Genomic DNA, 24,737 nt, shown 5'->3' with positions numbered 1-24,737 from the left:
TATTTGCCAACTTAACTCAAGTTGCTCAAGTAAAAGTGCAAGCGGGCCCCCCCGACTATCATCAACAACTGAATCAATTGCTTTGAACAAAATGAATGTTGTGGATAGGAAATAATGTGTCTAGCCAGTGCATTGTCTCTGTTAAGGGTCTTTATTTTATATAGATGTTCGTATACTCGTTCTTTTTACCTTCTATCCGTTTTACCTATGTAAAATGCTGCACAGCATTGACACTGAGCTACATAAACCACAAACTTGGGGAAAGCATAGATAAATATCTAAACAAGTCAGTAGTAATCCTGGTTTCTAACAACATTTTATATAAATGAGACTTTATTTTACTATATGCTTGATTTAACTCATTACGTGAAACCAACTGATATGTGGAACTTCGGACTATTTGGTCCATTTTATTGACATAGTCCTCCACATTCATAACAACAAGCCCCCTTCCCTTATCTGGGGCCATAATACGGACTGGGGCTTCTTGAATTAGTTGTAATAAGTACAGTTGTTCACTAGTAACATTAAGATAGATGGATAAATGAGGGATGTTTAAATATTTATCTATGCCTTCCCCAAGGATACCTGTTTTGTTTGGTATCTCTAAGTTACATAAAAATGTGAATAATCCACCTATGTGACCTTTGGTGGATGCTAGGGCAAGTATAACTTACCCTTGGGCAAAATGGGTAGACCAAAAGTTGAAGAAGTATGTAACTCAAGAGAAATATATATGTAAAGATTCTTGGTCGTTTTTGTCACAAATCAAGAATTTAGAATTCAATGCTGACTTCAATTTTTTAACAGTGGATGTGGTAGATTTATACTCTTCTATCCCCAGTGTGGAAGGCATCGAACGAGTCAGTGGTTACCTGAGAGCTAAAGCAGTAGCCTCTGATGAGGTGGCCTTAATAGAGGAAATGCTCGACATAATTTTGTATAATAATTTAATTTTATGTAATGATAAGTTATATGTTCAAAAGACCAGTGTAGCTATGGGGTCACCCTGTGGGGCAAGTTATGCCAATTTGGTAATGGCCTCATGGGAACAAGAATTTATCTTTGGTAAACAAGAAGTGAAACAGTACATCCAGTTCTACACACGGTTTTTGGACGATATTTTTATAATTTTTGAAGGAAATAAGGAAGCAGCTAGTAAACTAGTAGATTATCTTAACAACACTACAGATTTCCTTTCCTTTACTTATGTATTTGGAATGACCAGGATTTCATACTTGGATGTGGATCTTAGTAAAGATATAGAAAGGAACGCATATGTAGCAAAAATTTATAGAAAGACCACATATTCAAACTCCTTATTACATTTTAGCAGTTGCCATCCATGGCACCAAAAGAAATCAGTGGTGAAGGGCCAACTCGTGAGAGCTGCCCGTATGGTCACGTTGGACCAGGATTTCATGGATAAATATAATAACTTGAGGTCAATGTTTGTTAGGAGAGGTTACCCAGTGGACTTTTTTGAGTGTCTACTAGAAGAAGTAAAATATAAGCGAGAACAGGGGTTGTATAAACCCATTTTGTCCATAGGTTTACAAAGTGTTATAATAAGTGACAGAGAATTACAACAAAAAGAAGTATGGAATTTAAGTTTAATAACATCCTATAGTAGTAATGCAAGGGAAATAATGTTAATTTTGAACAAAAATTGGGAAATAATTAGGAGAGATCCTCACCTTTCTTACAAGGTTAAAAGCAAACCCGGATTATTTACAAGAGGGGGACTAATTTAAAGGAATTATTACAACATAAAAAAACACTCCACAGTGGAAGTGTGGCATGCACAAATGCCAAATGTGTAACTACTGTAAATACATGAGTACAGGACAAGACATTGAAGTTAAAAATATTAGTTTTAAAATTAAATTGAAGTACACTTGTCAGTCCAAGTTTGTGGTTTATGTAGCTCAGTGTCAATGCTGTGCAGCGTTTTACATAGGTAAAATGGATAGAAGGTTAAAAGAACGAGTATACGAACATCTATATAAAATAAAGACCCTTAACAGAGACAATGCACTGGCTAGATACATTATTTCCTATCCACAACATTCATTTTTGTTCAAAGCAATTGATTCAGTTGTTGATGATAGTCGGGGGGAGGGCGCTTACACTTTTACTTGAGCAACTTGAGTTAAGTTGGCAAATACGCACTGGGGCAATGTTTTACCTGGGCTTGAATGAGACAATATCTTTAAACAGTATACTGAAGTTGAAAAATTTTAAACGTTAATGTGTGTATGCATTTTTATAAAATGCGTTCATATTTGTGATATCTGACTTCATTTGACTCTGATATGTAAGTTTCTGACTTCTTAGTTAACTAAGTAATACCATATTTTGAGAGTCAACACAATAATTTGAGATATAGTATTGTTAGTATATGTATGTTTGTATATATATTTCTATCACCATTACAGGTAAAAATTGTGAAGCAAGGGAAAGGTTGAGATGTTCTAAAATATTGTTAGTCATATTTGTTTTTAAAAAATGTTTTAAGTAGCAATAATGTGGATGTGCCTTTAAGACACAAGATTTTAATTAGAAGTGTCATGTGACAAAAAGGGTGTGTATATATTGCTTGTGTTGAAGTTTGTTCAGTTTCTGATGAAGTCTTGCCACATGTGCAAGACGAAAAGCGCTTCATTAAACTGAGAGAGAATTAAACTGAGAGAGAATTTGCTTTGGTGTTTCCAAGCTGTCTTTTTGTTTTTCGCTAGTTTGTCTTACTTTGGTTCCTGTCTGTTGGAATACATTACAGTTTCGCTTCACCTGCGGTATGGCTTCAGTATTGTAAACTCATTAGCAATGATGTTTTATCAAATTCTATATAGCCATTCTGTAAACACTGGTTGTTCACCATACACATCACCATCAGCGGGTCACATTGCAATGCAACATGCTGGCTCAGTAGTTAAAATTTCTACCATAGGGCTTCACAGTCTAACGTTCCGTCCTGTGCTCCACTCATCATCTGCAGAGTATGCATGTTTCTGCTATATCTGTGTAAGTTTTTGTTGATTATTCCTGTTTCATTCCACAACTCTAAAACATGGTGGCTGAAGTCGACCTCTAAGCTGTTCGTATAGACATTTACCATCGAGTTTGTTGCCAAGGTATGAAAGTTAAAGTCTTGTAATTTGAACTCCCATGGAATACTTAAGTTTTATCTCCTCTGATGCTGACTGTTTCTTGGGCATGTTATGGGGCCCATGGTACATGCACTATGCTTCACCAATATCATAACTCCAAGGCTTCAGTTTTCTTCCTATCTTGTTCTTCATTGTTCAGCTTTGCAAAGCCATAGCATGGGGCAATGAGGGCAGCAGTCCCAGGGATAAGGTGTTATGGGCATGACTGGTAATGTAGAAATGGTGCTGATTAATCCCTCCAGGTAGTAGTAGCAAGCATTTAAATGATTGCAGGTGTTTAAATGATAGTGTTTTTGCATTACAAATTGTTGAAAGTGGGTAGTTTAGCTCTTTGCTACAGTTTGGCAAATGTGCTTGACACAATTGAGCAAACAGATATTATATAGATACTTGATTTGCTTGAAGACCTTTTATTTTGACAGCCAGTGAAGTATCCAGCTTGCATTTGGCAGTCAGCACACAGTTAAGGCTATGAACTGTTAAAAGCTACTCGTTATATTCCAGAGTTTGATTCCCACGGTCTTTATTTTCCTGCTGTGAGATTCCGACCAAGACACTTAACCGGACTTTTATTTGAAAGCTCTGTAACTGAGCAGGTCAGTTTACCAGGCAGAGATCAGGGACAGTGTTAAACTGGGATAGGCTTCTCAACAGTCTCCAAGACTGCATGCCTAGTAACTACCTATGAGCCTTGTTGTTACAAGGATCATGAAGAAAAACATAATGGAGTTCACAGAATATGTGCCTGAGGCTGGTATGAATATAGCCTTGAGTGATATTTATTTCAACTGGCTTAGCTTTTCATGTCATTCAGAGGGGGTACGTATATATCTGCCTGGAAGGAAATGGTGAACATTCTTTAATGCTTTGCCAGGGATGGCTTGCCCCCTCCCTCCCCGTGCCTCTCCAATGGCTTTTGTATGTTGACTTAAACCTATCCACCCCCATAGTGCCTTCTTTAAGCACTGTCAGTCTTCTAAAGCTTCCAACATAACTAATCAAGATCCACCATTGGGGTATTGCTGCTTGATGTGAGAAGCCTTAACAAACACTCCACTACCTAGAAGCACACCTTACTCTTGAAAACATTGATATATGTATAATTATGGAGACATGGTTTAAGAGCCGGGGAAAGTATTCCATCAGTGTAGGGTTTTAATACCTACCATTCTCAGAAGTCCACCACATTTGACAATGGCGCTAAAAGGCAGCAGTGTCTCTATATTCATAAAACATTGTCTTATGTCCAGACTTGGTAGACAAGAAGATGACCTGGAATTTTCCCACATCCAACTTACTACAAATAAAATCCCTTATCATATCATATCATAGGTAAATGCAGGACCCCTTCTATGTCCTTCTATGTCCTCCTCAGCCCATACCTCCTACTAACAAGTATAGAGTCCCCATGTATTAAACCAAACACTAATCTCCTAAGAGACTTCAGCTACCTGCCATTAACTGGGAGACTTACACATTTTCTAATGTGTATGCCCAGAGATTTCTAGACTTCAATACAAACTCTCTGGACCAATTAGTCTGTATACCAACCAGAGGAACACAATTCTAGCCATGGTCCTTCCCAGGATGAGAGACCTTTGCTTATCACCAACTGTAAATTCCTCCCTGGTCAAATCTGATCACAAATCAGTGACCTTCACTATAAGACTAAAGCCTGAAGTATCCTCCAATATCTCAAATTTCAGTGACTATGCAAAGGTTAACATACTGAGTCAAAGTGATGACCTGGCTAAACTCAAAATCCCCATACCTCATGATGATTCCTTTTCTTATGTGGAATCCTCTGCTGCCAAATTCTATGCTCATGTGAACAGCTACATAGATGCATCTATTTCCCCTTAGAAATAAATACAATGAAAATTTCAAAAATAAATCCATATGGTGAAACCCTAATATAAGCAAGTTCTATAATAAATGGAAAAAAAATCATAGTATGCAAAAATAGATCTAACTCTCAAGGAGTCGAAAATGTTCTTGCTGAAGAAAACAAGGAACACTGAACCCTGACCTAATCAGCAGAAAACAGGTATGAGGTAAAAAATAGCCACCCAGCTAAAAGATAAGTACGAAATCTTCTGTAACTATGTCAAGGAACTCAGAAGCAATGCCCAGCACTGTGCATCATTAATAGTAAATGATAACACAGTCTCAGATCCAGAGGACCTCTCTCTCTCTCGTTTAATATTCTCAGATCACATTTCTGCATCTACAACTCATTCAGATATCCCAAGAACAAGTCCACGAGGTCCTGTCTAAGGCCAAGAACATTGCATCCATGGGACTGGGTAACAGTCCAGGCTGCCTTTTCAACAACTAGAAACATGAGTTGTCAGACCCCCTTTACAGACTGTTTCAAAAGGTCACAGAAGGAATGGTTGAGGGCAAATCAGTGCACACTGCATAACAAGACCGCACCAAGGCATGCAACACTATCCCACACTCACATGTCACAGATAAACACCCCCAACTAAATGTTACCCCCTGTGCAAGTCACTGAATAACAAACTGACTCACAAACAGAGCTCAGGGAGTAAGGTTTGGTGAGTCTACCTCCTGCAAAAGACCTATCACTAGCAGAGTACTCCAGAGTTCGGTCCTTGGTCTACTCATTTTTGGCATTTACTTTTTGGAGGTCAAAGTCATCCTAAATTTCCCAGAGAACAGGAAGATCCTACATGAAGACCTGTCCCAAACTAATAGTTGAATCAAAATCATGGAATAAAACTAAATGCCAAAAAAGTGTGTAATTATATCCTTCAGCAAGCTCGAGTCCCCTAGTAACTATCACAGTGACATCACACCCCTAACAGCTGACCCCATAGGTAGTGATCTGAGAACCTATGGTGACATTTAACTGTCCATCGATCACCGTGTAGCCACTATTGTAAGGCAGTCCTTTTACATCACACAGATTATATCCGTAGGTATGGCACTTAGGTGCAGGGACATAACTATTCCATTATAATCAGCACATATTAGACTAATCAATGTGTATAATGATCCTTTCAGTGTGTACCTGTCCAAACTTTTGTCACAATTCAAATGACCACAGCATATTCTTACTAAAATTATTAATGACCTAAATCATAAAAACTATGCAGATTGTCACAAAGGCTTGTCTCTCTTCTCAGTATCATACAAGATATAGCAAGGTGACCTCAGGCAGAATCTTAACGGACCGTATTCTGTCAGACCTATTACATATTTGAAAGTCCAATGCTATCATAAAGCCTCACTCAAAGGACCTGGATCTCTTTTACAAATTTAATAGAATATATTACAGGGATAGGTATACATCAGAGAAAATCTCTCTTTGTTGGAACCGTCTTCCACTCCACATAAAGCAAAGTACTTTTCTACCTCTATTCAAATGTAACTTGGACTAATGGATGGGTAACCTCATAATCCCCCCCTACTGGATGGGCAACCACAAATTCACCCCCAGTTTGGCATGGATAACAGAAACATGCGGTTACCTAAACATACCCCTGTTCAGTCCATATGTGTGTTATTTGTATTGCAAAATATAAGCATTAATAATTACCACAATGTAAGGCTAGGCTTCTTAGGATCCTCACAGATAAATAGCCTAGTAAGTATCTATGAACCTAGGAAATGATTATAGCTCTTTGCTACAAGTTAGCAAATGTGCTCCTTAGCCTGAAGACCTTTCTTGGCCCTCAGCTTCAAACAGCTGGATGTCTAATAGAGGTATTTCCTAATTCACAAAATGACTCTGCTGCAGCTATGATCTTTTGCTTCTCTATGTTATTACTGAGAATACCATTTATTCAGAGCTTCTGTGTGCCTGGCTTGCACACCTGTGACTACAAGAATTGGATTGCTTCTAAAACAATCTGAACCTGCAAAGCTAACATAAGTATTTTTTTGCACTTGCTGTATCTCGGTGCTGTTTAACACTTCTGTGCTGCATTTATTGATTTGATTGCATTTATCAATGTTTTCAGCCTGCACTTGCTAAAGAAATGCCATCCATTTCTTACTGTACTGCTCTTAAGTTGTTTTAACAGAATTCTGTTATTTCCTAACCTCCTCTCATACTACAAAAGCGGCTCTGAGTTTGCCAAAATGTTTCTAAGTTTTGTAAAATTTTGCGGTTATCCCTGCCTTGTATATAAGCAAACCTTTCAAGTTTAAAATCCTCTATAGGAAATGTTCTCCATAGTCTCCTATTGTTCACAGCTACTCAAAGAGCTCCCAGTTTGTACAGAGGGCAGTACTACTGCAGTTCATCTAATAGTATACTACTAATCACTCTCACTTAGGCCTTTAAGTGACTCTGACTAAGGATCTGGTATGATGGATAGGTGCTTCTGTGTCATCTCTGTTTCTGGCCTGGTGGATACCAGCATCCAGAGGCAGTGTAGTAACTGCCTCATGTTAGCTGACAACTATCTAATTTTAGATCAGACAACCACAGTGTGTGAGAGATGTAGATACACAATGCCATTGGTGGCAAAGCTCTCACGTTACACACAAAAAATGCAAACCAGGTTATTAGCATTACACCCAAAACACTCACTACCAGTGCTAAGAAAAAAACACATAGACCCACATGGGTGGAGGTACTCACTTGTAATCTACCCAAACCTCCAAGACCTCCTAAAAGCATCTCTCCAGTGGTCCTGCGCACATTCAAAAAAGACAGCACCTCACACAACACATAACCCTAAAAATCATAGTAGCTCTGCTTCCAAGCCCATAAGGCTACAAACAGCACAGCCAAACATTCTAATTATTGGGGATTCCATTGTAAGACATACTGATGCCCCCCTTACTTGGTTAAACAAAAAGAAGATCACAGTGAGCTGTCTGTATGGAGCCAGGATCCACTAGATCATGCATGCACTTAGTTCTTTAAACCACATGTACCAGTATGACATGCTCATAATCCATATGGGCTTGATCAAGCATGCACTTAGTATGACATGGTCATACTCCATATGGGCTTCATCAAGCATGCACTTAGCTCTTTAAACCACACGTACCAGTATGACATGGTCATAATCCATATGGGCTTGATCAGGCATGCACTTAGCTCTTTATACCACACGTACCAGTATGACATGGTCATAATCCATATGGGCTTGATCAAGCATGCACTTAGCTCTTTAAACCATACATACCAGTATGACATGGTCATACTCCATATGGGCTTGATCAAGCATGCACATAGCTCTTTAAACCACACGTACCAGTATGACACGCTCATAATCCATATGGGCTTGATCAAGCATGCACTTAGCTCTTTAAACCACACGTACCAGTATTACATGGTCTTAATCCATATGGGCTTGATCAGGCATGCACTTAGCTCTTTAAACCACACGTACAGTATGACATGGTCATGATCTATATGGGCTTGATCAGGCATGCACTTAGCTGTTTATACCACATGCACCAGCATGACATGGTCATAATCCATATGGGCTTGATCAAGCATGCACTTAGCTCTTTATACCACACGTACCAGCATGACATGGTCATAATCCATATGGGCTTGAATGATCTAAGACATACTTCACTGGACTATATGAAGAGAGACATGATGGAGCACTCTGAATATGTGTCCTAGGTGGGTATGAAAATAGCCTTGAGTAGCATCCTACCTTCACCAGTGGTGATGCCAGAGTAGCACCAAAAAAACAATTGACTTTAACAATTGGCTTAGTTTCTGATGTCACAACGAGGCAATCCAATATCTGTCAGCCTGGGGAGACATACTTGACAAAGCACTATTCTTTACCAGAGATGCTTGAACTTATCACCACATAACTGCTGGATACTGGAAAAAACTTTATCTATCCCCACAGTGCCCTTTTTAAGCTGTATCAAGTTGTTAAACCCTCTAACATAATACAAATTAGAGACTTCATCTCCATTAAATGGATGGTGAAGAAAGATTGCAGGGTGATATGAACAGAGAAGGTGATCACAGCTTTAAGCCTACAATAACATTATTATGAGATAGTCCTGACCAAAAGGAAGACTTTATCTTCAATAAAAACAGCAAAATCCTTCAGAGTCAATCATCTGGTAAAGACTTGCAAGGCGCCACGAAGAAAGTCCACTCTTCTTCAGGAAAATGTCATCAGTGTTCATTAATGGCTGATGTACTGTCAGATGCAAGAGAGACAAAACATGGGCATGTTTGGTATCAGAACATGTTATGTCTTGTTTTGGTAAATTTGTAAGATTTTCTTTAAATCACTTGTTATTAGGGGGTGACCTGGAAGCAATGAATCATCAAAGGAAAACTGTTATAGATTAATATTTTAAATTCTGCTGATAAATAACCTTAAAACATGATCCTGGTTGCACTAAGGTTATAAAATACCATTCCTTATCTATTAAAGCTGGTAGTCCAGGTGTGCACTTGGATTGGTAGGGACAGTGAATACTATAACATGACAGCTGTCTTCTACCCAGGGCTCACAGATCATTCTTAGTGAAAAATGAAACTCTTTTTTTCAAACAAGGTAAATTAACTGTAAACTCACAGTATGCTTTGTACTATAGTCAATAAAAGTTAGGCCAACTAAAAAATAAACTTGGGAAGACATTCAATTTTTGAGGTAAAAAGCAGTCATGCAAATGAACTCACAAATCTGCAACCATTGCAAAGCTAATCACACTGTGCAATGTGAAAGAGAATAAATTAAGACTAATAAAATACTGCCATAGAAGGGACACCTTTATATAGTGGATATTGTTACTGGCATAGCTGGGACTTTGTGCAAAATATGAAAGCTCATGGTAAGCTCACACAAAAGACAACATCATTGCCTTCCGCTGTCTAAAGAAGGATTCCTCCATTTCTTCACAATAATGTTGACAACATGAACCCTCATCTTCAAATTGTTATACTTAGCCTTTTCTCTGAGCTACTTTCAACAAGACATGTTAACTAGAAATAGATCATTTCAGTAATTCACATCTAGCTCTTTGACCATATCCCTACAATACTATTAACCAAGAAGCTATAGTAATGACTTTCCTTTGTTTGGCACAAGAGCTTGGAATCTTCTTTCTTTCCCATTAGACCCATCGTCGGACTGTCTCATTTTATAAACTCAATGAATCAATATTGAACCAATTAAAAATGCTGGCATCTCTTTCAGGTAACGTAGTTCAGATCACATTTTATAGGAGAGCCTATCTATTTATATCATCTCTGAAGATGTCAGAAACGTTGGTGTCAAATCTGGTGGTCTGGTGGTTAAGTAAAAGAAAGGTAAAGTAAAGTAAAAGAAAGGAATACTTTTATGCCTCCATATTGTAGGTATTTTTTATCCCATTCATAAAAGCATTATGCCTACGTTTTGTGTATCCATGTATTCTGTTCTTGCTTTGCCCCCAAATTTTCATTATTAATGCTTTGTAACAAAGTCATAGCTTTAAGAGAACCATATGGTTCAGTCCTTCTACTTTAAAATATTGCAGGGTAGTGTGCTTCATATTTTAGCTATGTAGTTAAACAGGATTCAGCGGCTGTGCTAGTAGCTTTTGTAACCTGTAAAAGTAATTTACGGCTTGAGTGGAGGGTTTGGTTATGAGAGAGTGGGAGTATTAGACTTTGGAGAGCAGGTTTTTTTTATTTCTGATTGGTGCAAGATTTTATGTGCAAAAATAAGTTGGTTGCATAGAAGGAGGGTGAGAAGTTCAAGCCAATTCAGTTGTTTCAAGACTGAACAATGATGAGACATAAAAGGAGAGTCAGTGGCAAATCTCCCTATTTTATATTAGCAAGAGTCTAGTTTGGCCATTGCAGACTTTCTGATGTTTGTGAGAATTGGTGAGGCATACAGGAGGATGGATATGAAGCATGTTTGTGCAATAGTAGCCTTGGCTTGCTTAGTGAAGAATTGTTTATTTTTATATAGTACTCGTAGTTTTTTTATGCACCTTTTTATGGTTTGTGAGATATGGTTGTCCAATTTCATGTTGCAGTCAATTTCAATACCAAGAAGTTTAGTGTGAAAAACAGGAGAGATGGTGGTTTTCTTCATGGACTTGATTTTGAAAGGGGGGTTCAAAGAAGAGGATCTTGCTGGATGGAACAGGAGACATTTAGTCTTGTTAGGGTTTAGAATTAGTTTGGAGTTTGTGAGTCATGTTTCTACTGATAGAAAGGAATCTTTAGTGTGGAGCTCTTGTAGGGATGATGCAGCACATATTATGATGGAGTCATCTGCATACTGGATAACTGAAGTGTGTAGAAAAGATGTATGAAGCTTGTTAGTATAAAGTGAGAATTGCAGCGGACCTAGTATTGAGTCATGGGGACCCCTAATGTAACTTGGAGGACAGGAGAGAGATAAGTGTGCCATTGGACAGCCTGTTGTCTACCTGACAAATAGCTCTTGAACCAGGTGATACAGGATTGACTGAGATTGAAGTCAGAAAGAATTTGAACTAGTTTATTATGTGAGACCATGTTACAAACCTTGGAGAGGTCTAAAAAGATGGCAGATACAAATTTCCCATTGTTTCTATTGTGGTTCACTGTATTGTGGAAGGACATTAGGGCAGTGGTGGTGCTGTATGAGGGATGAAAGCTATGTTGGGTGTTTAATATAAAATTGTGTGTGTATATAAGTGATGTGTGCTTTGTTTGTGTACACATCTTTTTAAGATTTTGGATAGAGGGGATAGTATGGCTATAAGTCAGTACTTAGTACATTCTGTAGAATTTCCCCCTTTATGTAGTGATAGAATATGGGGGATTTTCCAAATTTCTGGGACAGTATTTTCAAACATTGATTTTCTGACAAGGATGGCTACAGGGTATGCTATTACTCTGGTACCTATTTTCAGAAATTCAGCTATAAGTTTGTCTTCAGCAAGGGTTGTAGGTTTTAGTTTACAAAGCAGTTTTTTTATGATGTTGATGGGGACTGGTTGGAATGTGAAAGTGTTGTTATTGTTATTTGTTTGGGTGTTGTGGAGGGGGGGGACTGTAGGACATTTTAGGTGGAGTAGAGGAGGGAGAGGAATTTTAGGAATTATTTGATTTGGGTGGGTCTGTGGAGGGGGTGTTCTGGATGTTTGAAAGGGGAAGGATGGTTTCTTTATTGAATTGTGCAGCTATACTATCTATAGTATTGTTGGTAGATGGGGCAGGTGTGGTGGATTTTCCTGGGAGGAGGATATTATTAATGGCAGCCTAAAACTTTTGAAGGTTGTTTTGGTGCTTTAGTTGTATTTTGTGATAGTGACTGGATTCATCTGATTTTTTTTTGCTTTATTATAGGGCTTTGCCTGGCTGCTTGCTTGATTTTATGCTACTGGACCCAGGTCTTGTCTTTAGTTATCGTTATTGTCCTAGTTTCTTTACTTAACCAAGGGGCAACCTTTGATTTGATTCTAAAGGTTCTCTAAATGTGGAGTTAAATAAATTAACTACTTCCTCTAGGGAAGAGGTTGAGGGGTGCCCAGTTAGTGCAGATAAGAAATTGGTGGGGTTAAAGGTTTTCTTGTTTCTTATCAGGTGGTAAGTTATTGGCTTTTTATGATGCAACCAATGCCTTATTAAGGTTGACGATCGCTCAGGCTGTCTCGGAGACAGACAGACTGGAGGGGAGGGGAGGTCAATTAATTAGTATCCAGTTAAGGACTAATTGTTTTTTGGTCAATTTGTCTATTCTTGTAGGTGTTTGTATGATTTGATTAAATCCACAGAGGTTGATGCAATTTGTGAGTACTGTGAGGTGCATGTGTGCCAGTCAATATTAAAATCATCCATGATGATAGTTTCTTGTGATATTGAGTTGGAGGTCCAGTGCAGTATGTTTTCTAGGGTGTTTACATTATTTCCAGGAGGGTATAACATCCAATTATGTATAAGCATTTGGGGGGTTTGATTTCTAGTTTGGTAAATAGTACTTCTGCATTGTCAAAGCTGGGAATGACCAGATCAAGGGTCTCTCATTTGAGGTGGTTTTTAAATAAAATTGCTGCTCCACCTCTCCTTTTGGCTATTCTGTTCTGAAAGATATTGTGTCCGGAAGGAAAAAACTGATTGTTACTGTTGTCTGGTTTTAGTCATATTTTGGTTAGAATAACTATGGAAAGTACATGGAAATGTTAGGATGAAAGTAATGTACCTTATTTATAATGCCCCTAACATTTATGTTGAGAAGTAGTAGGCTAATAGGCGTTAATAGGCGGCTGGTACCAGGTTGAAGAGTAGGGCTGGTGTTGACTTGATGTATAACGGGTCCTGGGTTGGGGTGGATGTCTCCAGAGAGTTGTAATTGCAGCTTAGGAGTTTGAGTAATTTAGTTAAGATTTTGATATGTTTTTGACAGAATTGTGATTTTGGATTTGGTGAGAGGGGCTTGTTTGTGAGATAACCTATGTAACTGGTATTGTTTAGGTTAGGAGCTGCAGTAATTGTAAGAGGTGATAGTTGGTGTGGTAATGATCTTGTATGTAGGGAGCTGTGATTTAAGTAGTGTAGATTAGTATGATAGGAAGTGAGATAGGATCAGAAAGTTAGTAGTGTGATGGTGAAAGTATGGAAGGTGAGATTGTGAATATGTCTGGTAATGAGGGGTGACATTTCAGTTGACAAGTGTAATGCTTGTTTAGGATCAAATTAGAGAGTGGTGTATTAGAAGAGTTAAGTGGTGTCTTGAGGTAGGTAAGGATGAAGAATTAGAAAATAGAGTATTTCATGTTAGTGAGATGAGTGGGCTGGTAGTGAGCTGGTAGGGGATGTAGGGAGATTGTGTTAAGTTGTTTTAAGGTGGGAGTTACTTGCTTTTATAACTGGAGGGGTGGGGAATTACTGGTAGGTGAGGTTGATGATAAACTGGTAAAAGTATGTGGGTTTAGGAGTGTAATTGGAGGAGTAATTGGACTTTGATTGGTCAGAAGTGTTATGGCTGTGGTTATGGAAGTATTAGTTTAGGTGAAATGGGGGTGGGTGAGAATGGGGGTAGTGTAGAGGAGCCAAGTGAGCCCGAGCGTAGTGAGGGGGAATGGAGCAGTCAGAAATCTGGATTCTGTTTGCATTGATAAGACTGTTCACAGCAATAGAAATAATCAATCAATAGATTTAGCCCAGAACTAAGGATTTTTTTGTGAAGCTAAGAAAATAACCTATAATTAAAATAATTAAAATAGCTAAATAAAATAAATCACTTTAGTGTTTACAGGGCCAACAACTACTATTTAATAACTGCACAGATCTCAGGGCAAAAAAAAGAGGGAATTTATTACCTCAGTCTAACAAGCTAGGAGGCAGGAGTAGATTATAGAGAGAGATGTTAGAAAGGGTAGGGGAAGAGAAGAGGCATCTCATTATTAAAAATGTTACCAAAGCAATGGCTGAGGGAAAAACAGTACACAAAGAATACCTCAACCTGGCCAAAGATACACTTCCCCACACAGGCTACATAAATTGAGAATAAATCCCTGTGTTACCCACTGGTCTAAGGGGGAAGTTACCCATAAAGAGACCATTCGCCAGTGGAGTCCCAGGGGTTCTGTGCTGGAACATCTCCTGCTTGGCATCTACTTTTCTGAAGTAAAAGCCAATACCAAAGGGCTCTGGCTGACTAAGTTTGCAGATGACTGCAAGCTAACAGCAGTCATTGACTCCCCAAATGACTTAACCATCCTGCAGGAAGGTTTGTCTCAAATAAATAATTGGGGCCAAAATCATGGACTGAAACTAAAAACAAAACATGCATTACTGTATCCTTTGAGAAGTAATATACCCCAGGGAAATACCATACTGAAAATATGCCCCTAAAAGTTGACACAGTTATTTGAGATTTGGGAACTTATGTGGACAGTGACTTAATGTTTGACCAACATAGGTTCATAGGTTCATAGGTGTGTACTAGGCTAATGGCCCTGAAGCCTTTACAAGCCTAGCCCATAGGATTACCCTGGCATCGTGCCACCCAACCTTAGTTCAAAGTACCTCTGTCGAGTAAAGTCACTGGATTGTATCTGTTGTTGTTGTAAGAAAGTCCTTCTATACTGCACAGCTTATAAACAAAGGGCTGCCTAGTTGCTAGTTCAAAGGAAGTCACTGTCGCCCTTTACTCAGACCTCATTAGGCCAGTCATTGAATATAATGCCCCCTTTGGAATGTATCTGTCCAGACACATATAACAGCTGGAACACCCACAGAGATACCTTACTAAAGGGATACAAGGCTTGAGCATTTTCTACATGAACAGGCTCAAAGCCCTGTCACTATAACTGGTATCCAACAGACTGCTAAAAGATGAACTGCGTCTGGCATACAAGGCATCCTTTGATGCATTATTGATGGATTTACTGCACATCAGCAAGTCAAATGGCATCTGAAATATTTAGACTAAGGATGTAAACTTCTGCAACATCAACAGAGGTTTGGGGGTGGGCAGATATATCTCACAGAGGATACTGCTGCTGTGAAACAGAATCCCTATCTACATAATACAAAGTTCATCCTTGTCTATTTTCAAGTGCAGCTTAGATCTATGGATAGGAAACAGACAATTTACCCCTATATTGCCTCCTGTATTACTAATGGACATAGGCAGCTCCTAAATGCTTTATTCAATGCTTGGGTCCCCTCAAATTATTTATGGTGTGATCCCAGTTATTCTAATTAACAGTAATATATAATTCTCAACCATGGGATAGGTAAAGCCAATACCTAATCAAATGGAATAGGTTATTTTGAGCACAAAAAACGGAAATTGGATAGGCTTAAAATGGCCCACATGGTCAGCTAACCTAGTACTTACCTACGGACCTATAAAAAGCAAATGAAGGAACAAAGATGAAGACAAGAAAAAGAAGGGGGAGATACTGTCATGCTTGACAACTAGAAAGGTAATAGTTCAAGGGAGCTGTGAAAAATACAAATTCTTATAGATGATAGCAAGACTAAGGAATGCTCCATCTGAGACTGATAAATACTATAGTTAGCAGAGAACAATATAGTTTTGTATAGTACAATGAGTGTTGTACAGTTAGTGAGGCATGCTATAGTACACTGTAGTACCGTTCAGATTAGTGTAGTAGATTATAGTATAAAATAGTACAGTATAGTGTAGTATTAATATAGTGTAGCGCAGTATGGTGTGTGTATTATACTCTTGCACAGAGTAGTACAATATATTGTAATATAGTTTCAGCATTTGTAAACAACACCTACTTCAGTGAAATAGCCAACCAGCTAAAAACATTTGATGGTGGAGTTTGTCTTAACTCACACAGTGGTTGTGTGACTTCAGACCACGTAGTAGATAGGGAAAGGCTTGCCCCCCCCCATTTCAATTAGTGTTTGTTTTACAATGTTATTTAATGGATTGGTTGTATTCAAGCTGGTTTCTCAGAAACAGGCCTCACTTATGCAAACCATATTCCTAGTGTATTGTACTATCCTGCACTAAAGCAGAGTAGTATAGTATAGTATAGTATAGTATAGTATAGTATAGTATAGTATAGTATAGTATAGTGTAGTATACTGTAGCACAGTATACTGTAGTACAGCAGACTGCAGCAGAGTACAGGAGGCTGTAGTATAGGTTACTCAATGGGTTCAAGGATAATTGAGACAGAATAACAAAAGGATGAGAGGACAAGAGAGCAGAAACTCTGCAAGAAGCTGCAACACTTGTGCAAACTTGTTACACTATTAATTTTCTTCCATTAGCATATCTGTATGTGCTTAAATATAATATAACAATTTGCAGGCTTTCACAATATGTTTTGTCCTTTCCTAAGGAACATTTTTTTTTATTTTAGTTGTTTTATTAGTTATGTTGTAATATGAATCTTGCAACAGATTACCCTTGTGCACCAAAGGTTAACAAGTATCATAAGACAGCTTCCCAGTTTAGTTTTCTCATACAAATAAGAGAATATCCAGTGAAGCAGTCTTTGCCTTTAAGGACTGAAGGAGGGAAGTCAACTCTGATGCTGCATTACCAGTTTGCTATCCATAGGTGGTAGTGAATCTGGTTCTTTTGTTGATGGGAGCTGTTTTTAAGCACTGCATGGCCTGTGTGTTGGATAGCAGTTGTCACAGAAGCTATGGATTCTTAAAGGTATGAAGTCTTGCTTGTGGCAAAATGCCTTCCTATTCAGATCCCATGCACATCTGATATGGAAGAAGAAAGATTTTCTTCACTTTACTGTTGAACTAAAACAATGTTTAAAAAGGTCACACAGAAAAACCAATTGGTTAAAAACACAAAAAGAAAAATCTAGCAAAGCTAGAATTTCTACTGTGTGATGCCTTAAGCCTCTTGAATCAAAGGCAACATGGGATATGTAACTTACCCTTTAAGAATATCAGGTGTTTCATCTAAATGGCAATTCTGAATGTCCATGATGTTTTTCTTTTACTTTTAAGACTTTTTATGGACATTTTCAGGCCAATAAAACCAAATCCCTCTAGCTGTGGACATGCATGTTTCTGCCTTCTTATGATCTCAGCAGCACAGCATAAGAGGAATGTTTGATTTTTAGAAACACAGGGTAGTCATACACAACTGATATCCATAAACCTAAGGGTGCCACCTGAAATTGTCCATAAAAAGATTTAAAAGTAAAAGAAAAAAGTCATGGACATTCAGAATTGCCATTTAGCTAAAACACCTGATATCCTTAAAGGGTTCTTCTTCTTTCGGCTTTCCCCGATTAGGGGTCGCCACAGCGGATCATCTGTCCGCTCATGATTGGCAGTGGAGTTTTACAGGGTCGAGCTGCCAGCCTGGCGCTTAACCTAACACAGAAGGCACACACATGCACACACTCACACCTAGGGCCAGTTTAGAGTGTCCAATCCACCTACTGCATGGCTTTGGGATGTGGGAGGAAACCGGAGCACCCAGAGGAAACCCACGCGACCACAGGGAGGACATGCAGACACTGCACAGAAGGCACTCCAGCTGAGAATCGAACCGGAGAACCTCTTGCTGTGAGGCGACAATGCTAACCGCTGCACCACCATGGCCGCCCCACCTGATATCCTTAAAGGGTAATTTACATATATCCCATGTTGCCTCTGATTCAAGAGGTTTAAGGTATCACACAGTAGAAATTCTAGCTTTGCTAGATTTTTCTTTTTGTGTTTTTAACCAATTGGTTTTCCTGTGTGACCTTTTTAAACATTGTTTTAGTTTGTTAGTTGGGATATTTTGTGGACAATCTTAGGTTTATGGATATCAGTTGGGTATGACTACCCTGTGTTTCCAAAAGTCAAACATTCCCCTTATGCTGTGCTGATGATGGCATAAGAAGGTAGAAACATGCATGTCCACAGCTAGAGTGGTTTGGCTTTATTGGTCTGAAATTGTCCATAAAAAGAATTACAAGTAAAATAAAAAGGTCATGGACATTCAGAATTGCTATTTAGCTGAAACACCTGATATCCTTAAAGGTTAATTTGCATATATCCCATGTTGCCTCTGATTCAAGAGGTTTAAGGTATCACAAAGTAGACATTCTATCTTTGCTAGATTTTTCTTTGTGTCACGTTACTGTTGGGGAAGTACTGTTACAGAAGATGTACAGATCCCAGATGATTGAAGTATTAATGGAAAAGGATTTGGGAGAACTGTCAGATGGGAACCAAGGTGCAGCATTTCTTAAACAATTTAAAAGAAGTAAATCATACCTCTCAACTGTACAGATTTTTCCTCATATTTTTAGTTAGCTTTTTAATAAAATTGTGTTTTTCTGGCAAATTAGTAGCAATCATTGAAGACTGAAGTTGTAAAATAATGACAGACATTTCAGTTTCATACCCTTCAGAAAATTCATGCTAATTCAAAACCTGTTATTCCATCATCTTTCTATCATCTTTCTAGGTTTTTAAGAACAATATTTAAACAACTGCCCCTTTTTGGGCCGTTGGCCCACTTTTATTAAGGGATTTGTCCAAACCTCTTGTTCTAAGAGGTTGAGAGGTGTGGATGAGACACAAATGTGACAGCATATTTGATACAAACTCTGCCTAGAGGCCTCATCCAGTTACTTTCAGAAGTCTAAGCCTGCAGGCTGATGACCCTCAGTCCCTTAAAGTACACTCATGGCATAATGCCAACTGATAAGGCCATTACACTTAGGCAAGGACAATAGTGCAAGGAATTCATGGGATACTTTGACAATGCAATGCCAGTGCTTTTAATATGTGTTACTGACTGTTCTGCTGCACCTTAACGACACGTACAGTTACCACAATGGCTGCCTCTCATAGATGAGGCTCTAATTTACATTCAGCCCTCCTAGGTGGCATATCACCTTAGTATTTCAAGGACTGTGATGTACCTTGTCTCTTAAGTGAAACTAATCTCACTTTATGTAACTGTTAATTCACTCTGCTGCTAACACCAACAGGTCTCAATGCAGGTGTAAAACAGCTTAGGGATACGTAGAGAAAGGAAAAGAAAAAAAAATCTGCTGCAGTTCTGAGACTATTACTCACTTTCTTTTCAGTTAATTTCTCTGTGTGAAGTCAGAAATTGATTGAAACTACCTGTATTTTTGAAAAGCCTAAGGGCAATAGACAGCAAGTCTGGTATTCTAGTATCTTTCTTAAACACTGAATTTTTAATAATTCTACACACTACTTACTTCAAAAGACAGTTTTAGCAGAATACATAAAGTCTATATTTCAGTATGAAATTATACATTCACAATCTATTTTTTCTCATGTTGCATTTTTTCTCATATGATCACAGGCTCCACTAGCATAGTGATGCTTACCTTTTCTATCATTACTGACAAGATTAACTGTGTGTGTGTGTGTGTGTGTGTGTGTGTGTGTGTGTGTGTGTGTGTGTGTGTGTGTGTGTGTGTGTGTGTGTGTGTGTGTGTGTGTGTGTGTGTGTGTGTGTGTGTCTGTGTGTGTCTGTGTGTGTGTGCGCGCGGCGGGTTCTCTTATTTTCATTTAGGTTATAACTAAAGCAGTACCAGTCCAGGAAAGAGATTCATGGAGAAACTAATAAAGCTTTCATGTAAACCCCCTTCAGTCTGTCTTTAATTATTTCTTAATTATTTCTCTATCCTCTTCCAATAAAAAGAATGTTAAGCATTTCAGTGGAGACAAAAACAGCCCTGACAATAACATTATCTGAGAGATAGCAAAGAGGCTGACCTGGCTGTCTGTTCCCTCAGATCAGTCTGATTAAAATGCAGCGAAGAGTACTGAACATGGCAAAAAGCCCACCCTTACAGTGCTCCACTGATCACTTCCATAATTCCTGACATTGCACTTCTCACCATGACCCCTGTGTCCTACCATTTAAACATGCAGCTATTCACCATGATCCCTTGAGTCCTACCATTTAAACATGCAGCTATCCACCATGAGCCTCTGTGTCCTATCATTAAAACATACAACTACCCAGAATTACCTCCTCTGTCCTACCATTTAAACATGCAACTATCCAGCATGAACCCTAGTGTCATACCATTCAAACATGCAGCTATCCACCATGACCCCCCCATGTCCTACCATTCAAACATGCAACTATACAGCATTATCCCCTGTGTTTTACCATTTGAACATGTAGCTATCCAGCATGACCCCCTGTGTCCTACCATTCAGACATGCATCTGTCCAGTTTCCCACTCTTGGTCTTAATCCCTCCAGCCTTTCTATCAAGCTCCTATGTATGTCTGAGTCAAGGCCTTGCTGAGGTCTGATTAAACTTTGTCTACCAGGGTTCCCTTGACAAGTTTACCTGTTAACCCATCATAAGATTAGGCAAGGTCTAACTGATGGCTCATTCTAGCTATGATTGCTTACCATCATTGAGAGAGCTGTCCTTAGAAGTGCTTCCAGCCCCTTAGGATGCTCTTCATGACATTGCCTGTCACGTTTGCTCAGCTAACCATACTGTAGATCCATGGAGTTTGTTCTCTTCCTCACTCTTGCACTTTCTGATGACCTTCAGTGGGATCTGCCAACTCACTGGTTTCTTAGGATTCTGGAAGGCAGCCTAGATAGTCCTTGTAGAACAAACAATGCCCCTCTCCCACTCTTCTCCGTCAGTCTCCTGGTGTCTGTCTTTTTCTCCCCATTCTGACCTGCATCCCTCTTAACATGGTTGCCTTCCCCTGCTTTTCTTTGGGAAGACTGGATTAAACTCTTCATTGTGTACATCAGCTCTTAACAAGTCTTGTAGTATCTTCCCCCCACCTTTGCTCAATTGTCAAGTTCTGTCCCTGCCTTCCTTCTTTCTTTCCTTTATATACCTGAAAAAGGTGTTTACTTGAGTTCTTGGTCCCTTCCACTAGTTCCCATCCAACTTGGGAAACACACTGAACTCATATCAGGCATTTATATAACTTCCCTGCAAAAACAGAGTCCACTACAACAGATGACAGGGGAATGGAATGCCCAAGGTCTCTATTAGCATCTCCCATGAGCAGATAAGAAAGGGCTCATGAAAGCAAAGGTGAATCTTTTCCAAAAATTAAACCCTACCTTTTTAACATTGACACTGATAAAAATACAAAGCACAAATATGCCTTCAAGGCTATGAACACTGACACACGGAGATCTACCTAGACACATTTTTTTTTACATTTCAAAAATAACCACATGGGCAAAAGTAAGATTGATACCACTGTACAGCCCTCAACACCCAGGGATCAAGCCCTGGGAGATCTCTAAAAAGATAAATCAATCAATGTCCAACAGTGTCTGCAGTCTGTGATCTTGTAGAGCAATTATGTCATAATGTATACCCTTTAGATTAAGTAAAAGGCCCTAACACAATTTTCAAACTGTAATACTATTAATAGAAATAGTTCCCACTGGACAGGGATTTGTGGAAGATTATATTAAAATTTCCCCAACTTGTGTTTCACAGAGGAATTGCCTCCTGATGCATTGTTATTTCCAGACAATTCCTTACTATCCAGTTCGTCTACAAAGGCTAAATCATCTGTAGTCATAATTAAACAGAACCCAAAAGTTATTCCCTAAATCAACACCTGCCTTCTTCTCTAGCTACTAAGAATGCTAAGGTTTTTCCCTTGACGGACTGAACAAATAGAACAAGTGATAACTAAGCTGAGCTTCAGGTAACTGACAATTGGGTGGTAATCTGAGAGCACATGTGCTGAGCAGAAACTTTAATTAAGGTGGGCAGTCAAACTCTCACCAACTGGTGGGGGCAAGTCTCCTCTCTGGGGGTCTATTTCATACATTGGTATGACATATCACCACAACTAATATGTCCCAAACTCCACAACTGTAGCATCTTTTAGGTTTGCAAGCATAAAAGATGACTTTGTGTTTACCAAAACGAAACAATTACCAAGTCTTTGACACCAGCACAACTCACACATAGATACAGGTAAGGTTTTCATACCTCTTTCAAAATAGTCAGTTCACATTTTATCTTATATGGATCTCCGAGGAGTACATAGTAAGAAGTCAGCTATGTTACATAGTAAGAAGTCAGCCATGTTTCATGCCATTTTCAAGTGCTGTCTTCAGTTAGGCTGGTATAGTGACAGTATACATTTGGGGAATTGATAACGGAAAATTATGAAGTCCTGCTAGAAGGGAGGATCTCTAATGACATAATACAAACTCTGGAATCTGTCCTTTGGCCTTGTCATCACAAAACAAATGTTATATACTGATTCTCCAGTCATGTGAATTAATGTATGAAATGTCTGTCATTGCAAACTGCATAGAAGATAACATGCTAACTGACCATGCATCTGTCTGGGAAGATGGGCTTCTTTGGCCTCTAGCTAAACAGTAGTGAGCAGTGAGGACAAACATGAATTCAGAAAGCAGTTGTAGGTTCTATTAGATAAAGCAGGACAACAGGAATTGGTGTTAATAATGTATGATCTGAACATATACATTGGGACATACAGTACAGAATATGAGGGTTGTCTGGGTCCACACGGATGAGGCAACAACAGGAATAAACAAGGAGAGGCCATTCTAGACTTCTGCCTCAGAAATGTTTTGATGGTGGCCAACACATGGTTCAGCCAGAAGGACAGTCATCAAGATCATATACAAGAGTGGCCAATGTGCAAATCAGTTGGACTTTCTCGTAATAAGGAAAGGGCACCAGGGCAGAATCAGTGATTGCAAAGTCATCCCCATTGAGAAAGTTGGTTCACATCATAAACCACTGGTTGCCACAATCAGCTGCAAAGAGTGGCTGGAGAAGGCTCTAAAGTCAACAAGACTAGGCAGAAGGCCCAGGAGCTGACTGAGAAAAGGTACAGGAGTTCAAGGAATTACTCAGGGCTCTACCACCTCAGGAAGAGGATGAAGTACGTGCAGCTGAAGAGAATGGCAGTGCCTCAAACCAGCATGTGTGAGGACTATAGAACAGATATGTGGCCACGTCTGGCATGGAAATAAGGTACATAAGGTGTGTGAGGACTATAGAACAGATATGTGGCCACATCTGGCATGGAAATAAGGTACATAAGGAAAGCTCATGGTGGAATGCAGAAGTCCAGGAAGTCATCAAAAGGAAGGAGGTGTCCTGGATAAATTAGGAGTAGAAAAGACGAACTGGGCTAAGAAGGAATACTATTTGGCTAACAAACAGGCTAGGGAGGAGGAGCAATAACAAAGAATAAAGCATCAGATGCACTCTCCCAACTTCTGGAATGTGACTCCATAGGTGGCACAAAGTAACTCTTATCAGGTTTCAAAGCAAAGATAGAAAGATAAAGAAGCTAGACACCCTTCATAAGGGATGCCAGCAACAACCTGCTCATTACTCCACATGACATCAAAGGCAGATGGAAGTAGTACTTCCAGCAGCATTTGAATGAAGGAAACGCCCCAGAAGCTGTACTGCCGCAGACACAGCCTAAGATGATGTAAGAATAGCACTAATGAAAATGAAGTCAGGGAAAGCAGCAGGCTCATGTCACAGCAGATATGATGAAGATGTTGGGTGATATAGGGGTGAAATGTCTCCTGAGGGTAATCATAGCAGTGTGGAGAGAAAGGGGGATCCCAGATGACCGGAGAATAAGGATACAAGTGCCAGTGTACAAGAACCAAGGGGACACTACAACTGTGGGCAGTACAGAGGCATCACACTCCTGTCACACTGCATGAAAGATCTGGAGAGGGTGACTGAGAAATGAGCACACAGAGTAAAAGAAAGTGAGATGGGAAATAGGATTCAGGTCAAGATGCAGCTCAACCGAACTGATGTTTGCAATGAAAGAGATAGCTGAGAAGAAGCTACAAATTAGGAAAGAGTCTATCTGGGCATTCCGAGTCTCGGAGAAAGCATGTGAAAAGATCCCAAGAAAGCTGATTTGGACAGTCCTGCAGTGGTTCAAAGTCCCAGAAATATTGGTAGAATTAAAGTAGACTATTTACAAGGACCCAGTGACTCAAGTATAAACAGTGTTCAGTCTCACAGAGGGCTTCACAGTGGAAGTGGGTGTACATCAGGTTTAAGCTCTGAGCCCACTGCTGTTCATGCTGTTAAAGGATTATATTAGTAAACAGGTTGAAGGGGGCAGCTCAACAAAGTTGCTGTATGCAGACGATGT

At 39.2% G+C, this 24,737-nt stretch overlaps 1 protein-coding gene across 3 annotated transcripts in view; it reads right to left on the bottom strand.

Moving 5' to 3' along the window:
- The window catches only part of RASGEF1A (RasGEF domain family member 1A), a 2,436,720-nt gene that overhangs the window by 1,666,492 nt on the left and 745,491 nt on the right, over nucleotides 1–24,737 (bottom strand). The window lies entirely within an intron of this gene.

Source organism: Protopterus annectens, chromosome 14.part0 (genome assembly GCF_019279795.1).
Source record: "Protopterus annectens isolate FY-2018-M chromosome 14.part0, PAN1.0, whole genome shotgun sequence".
NCBI classification, from domain to species: domain Eukaryota; kingdom Metazoa; phylum Chordata; order Ceratodontiformes; family Protopteridae; genus Protopterus; species Protopterus annectens.
This window is presented reverse-complemented; position numbering and strand designations above follow the sequence as displayed.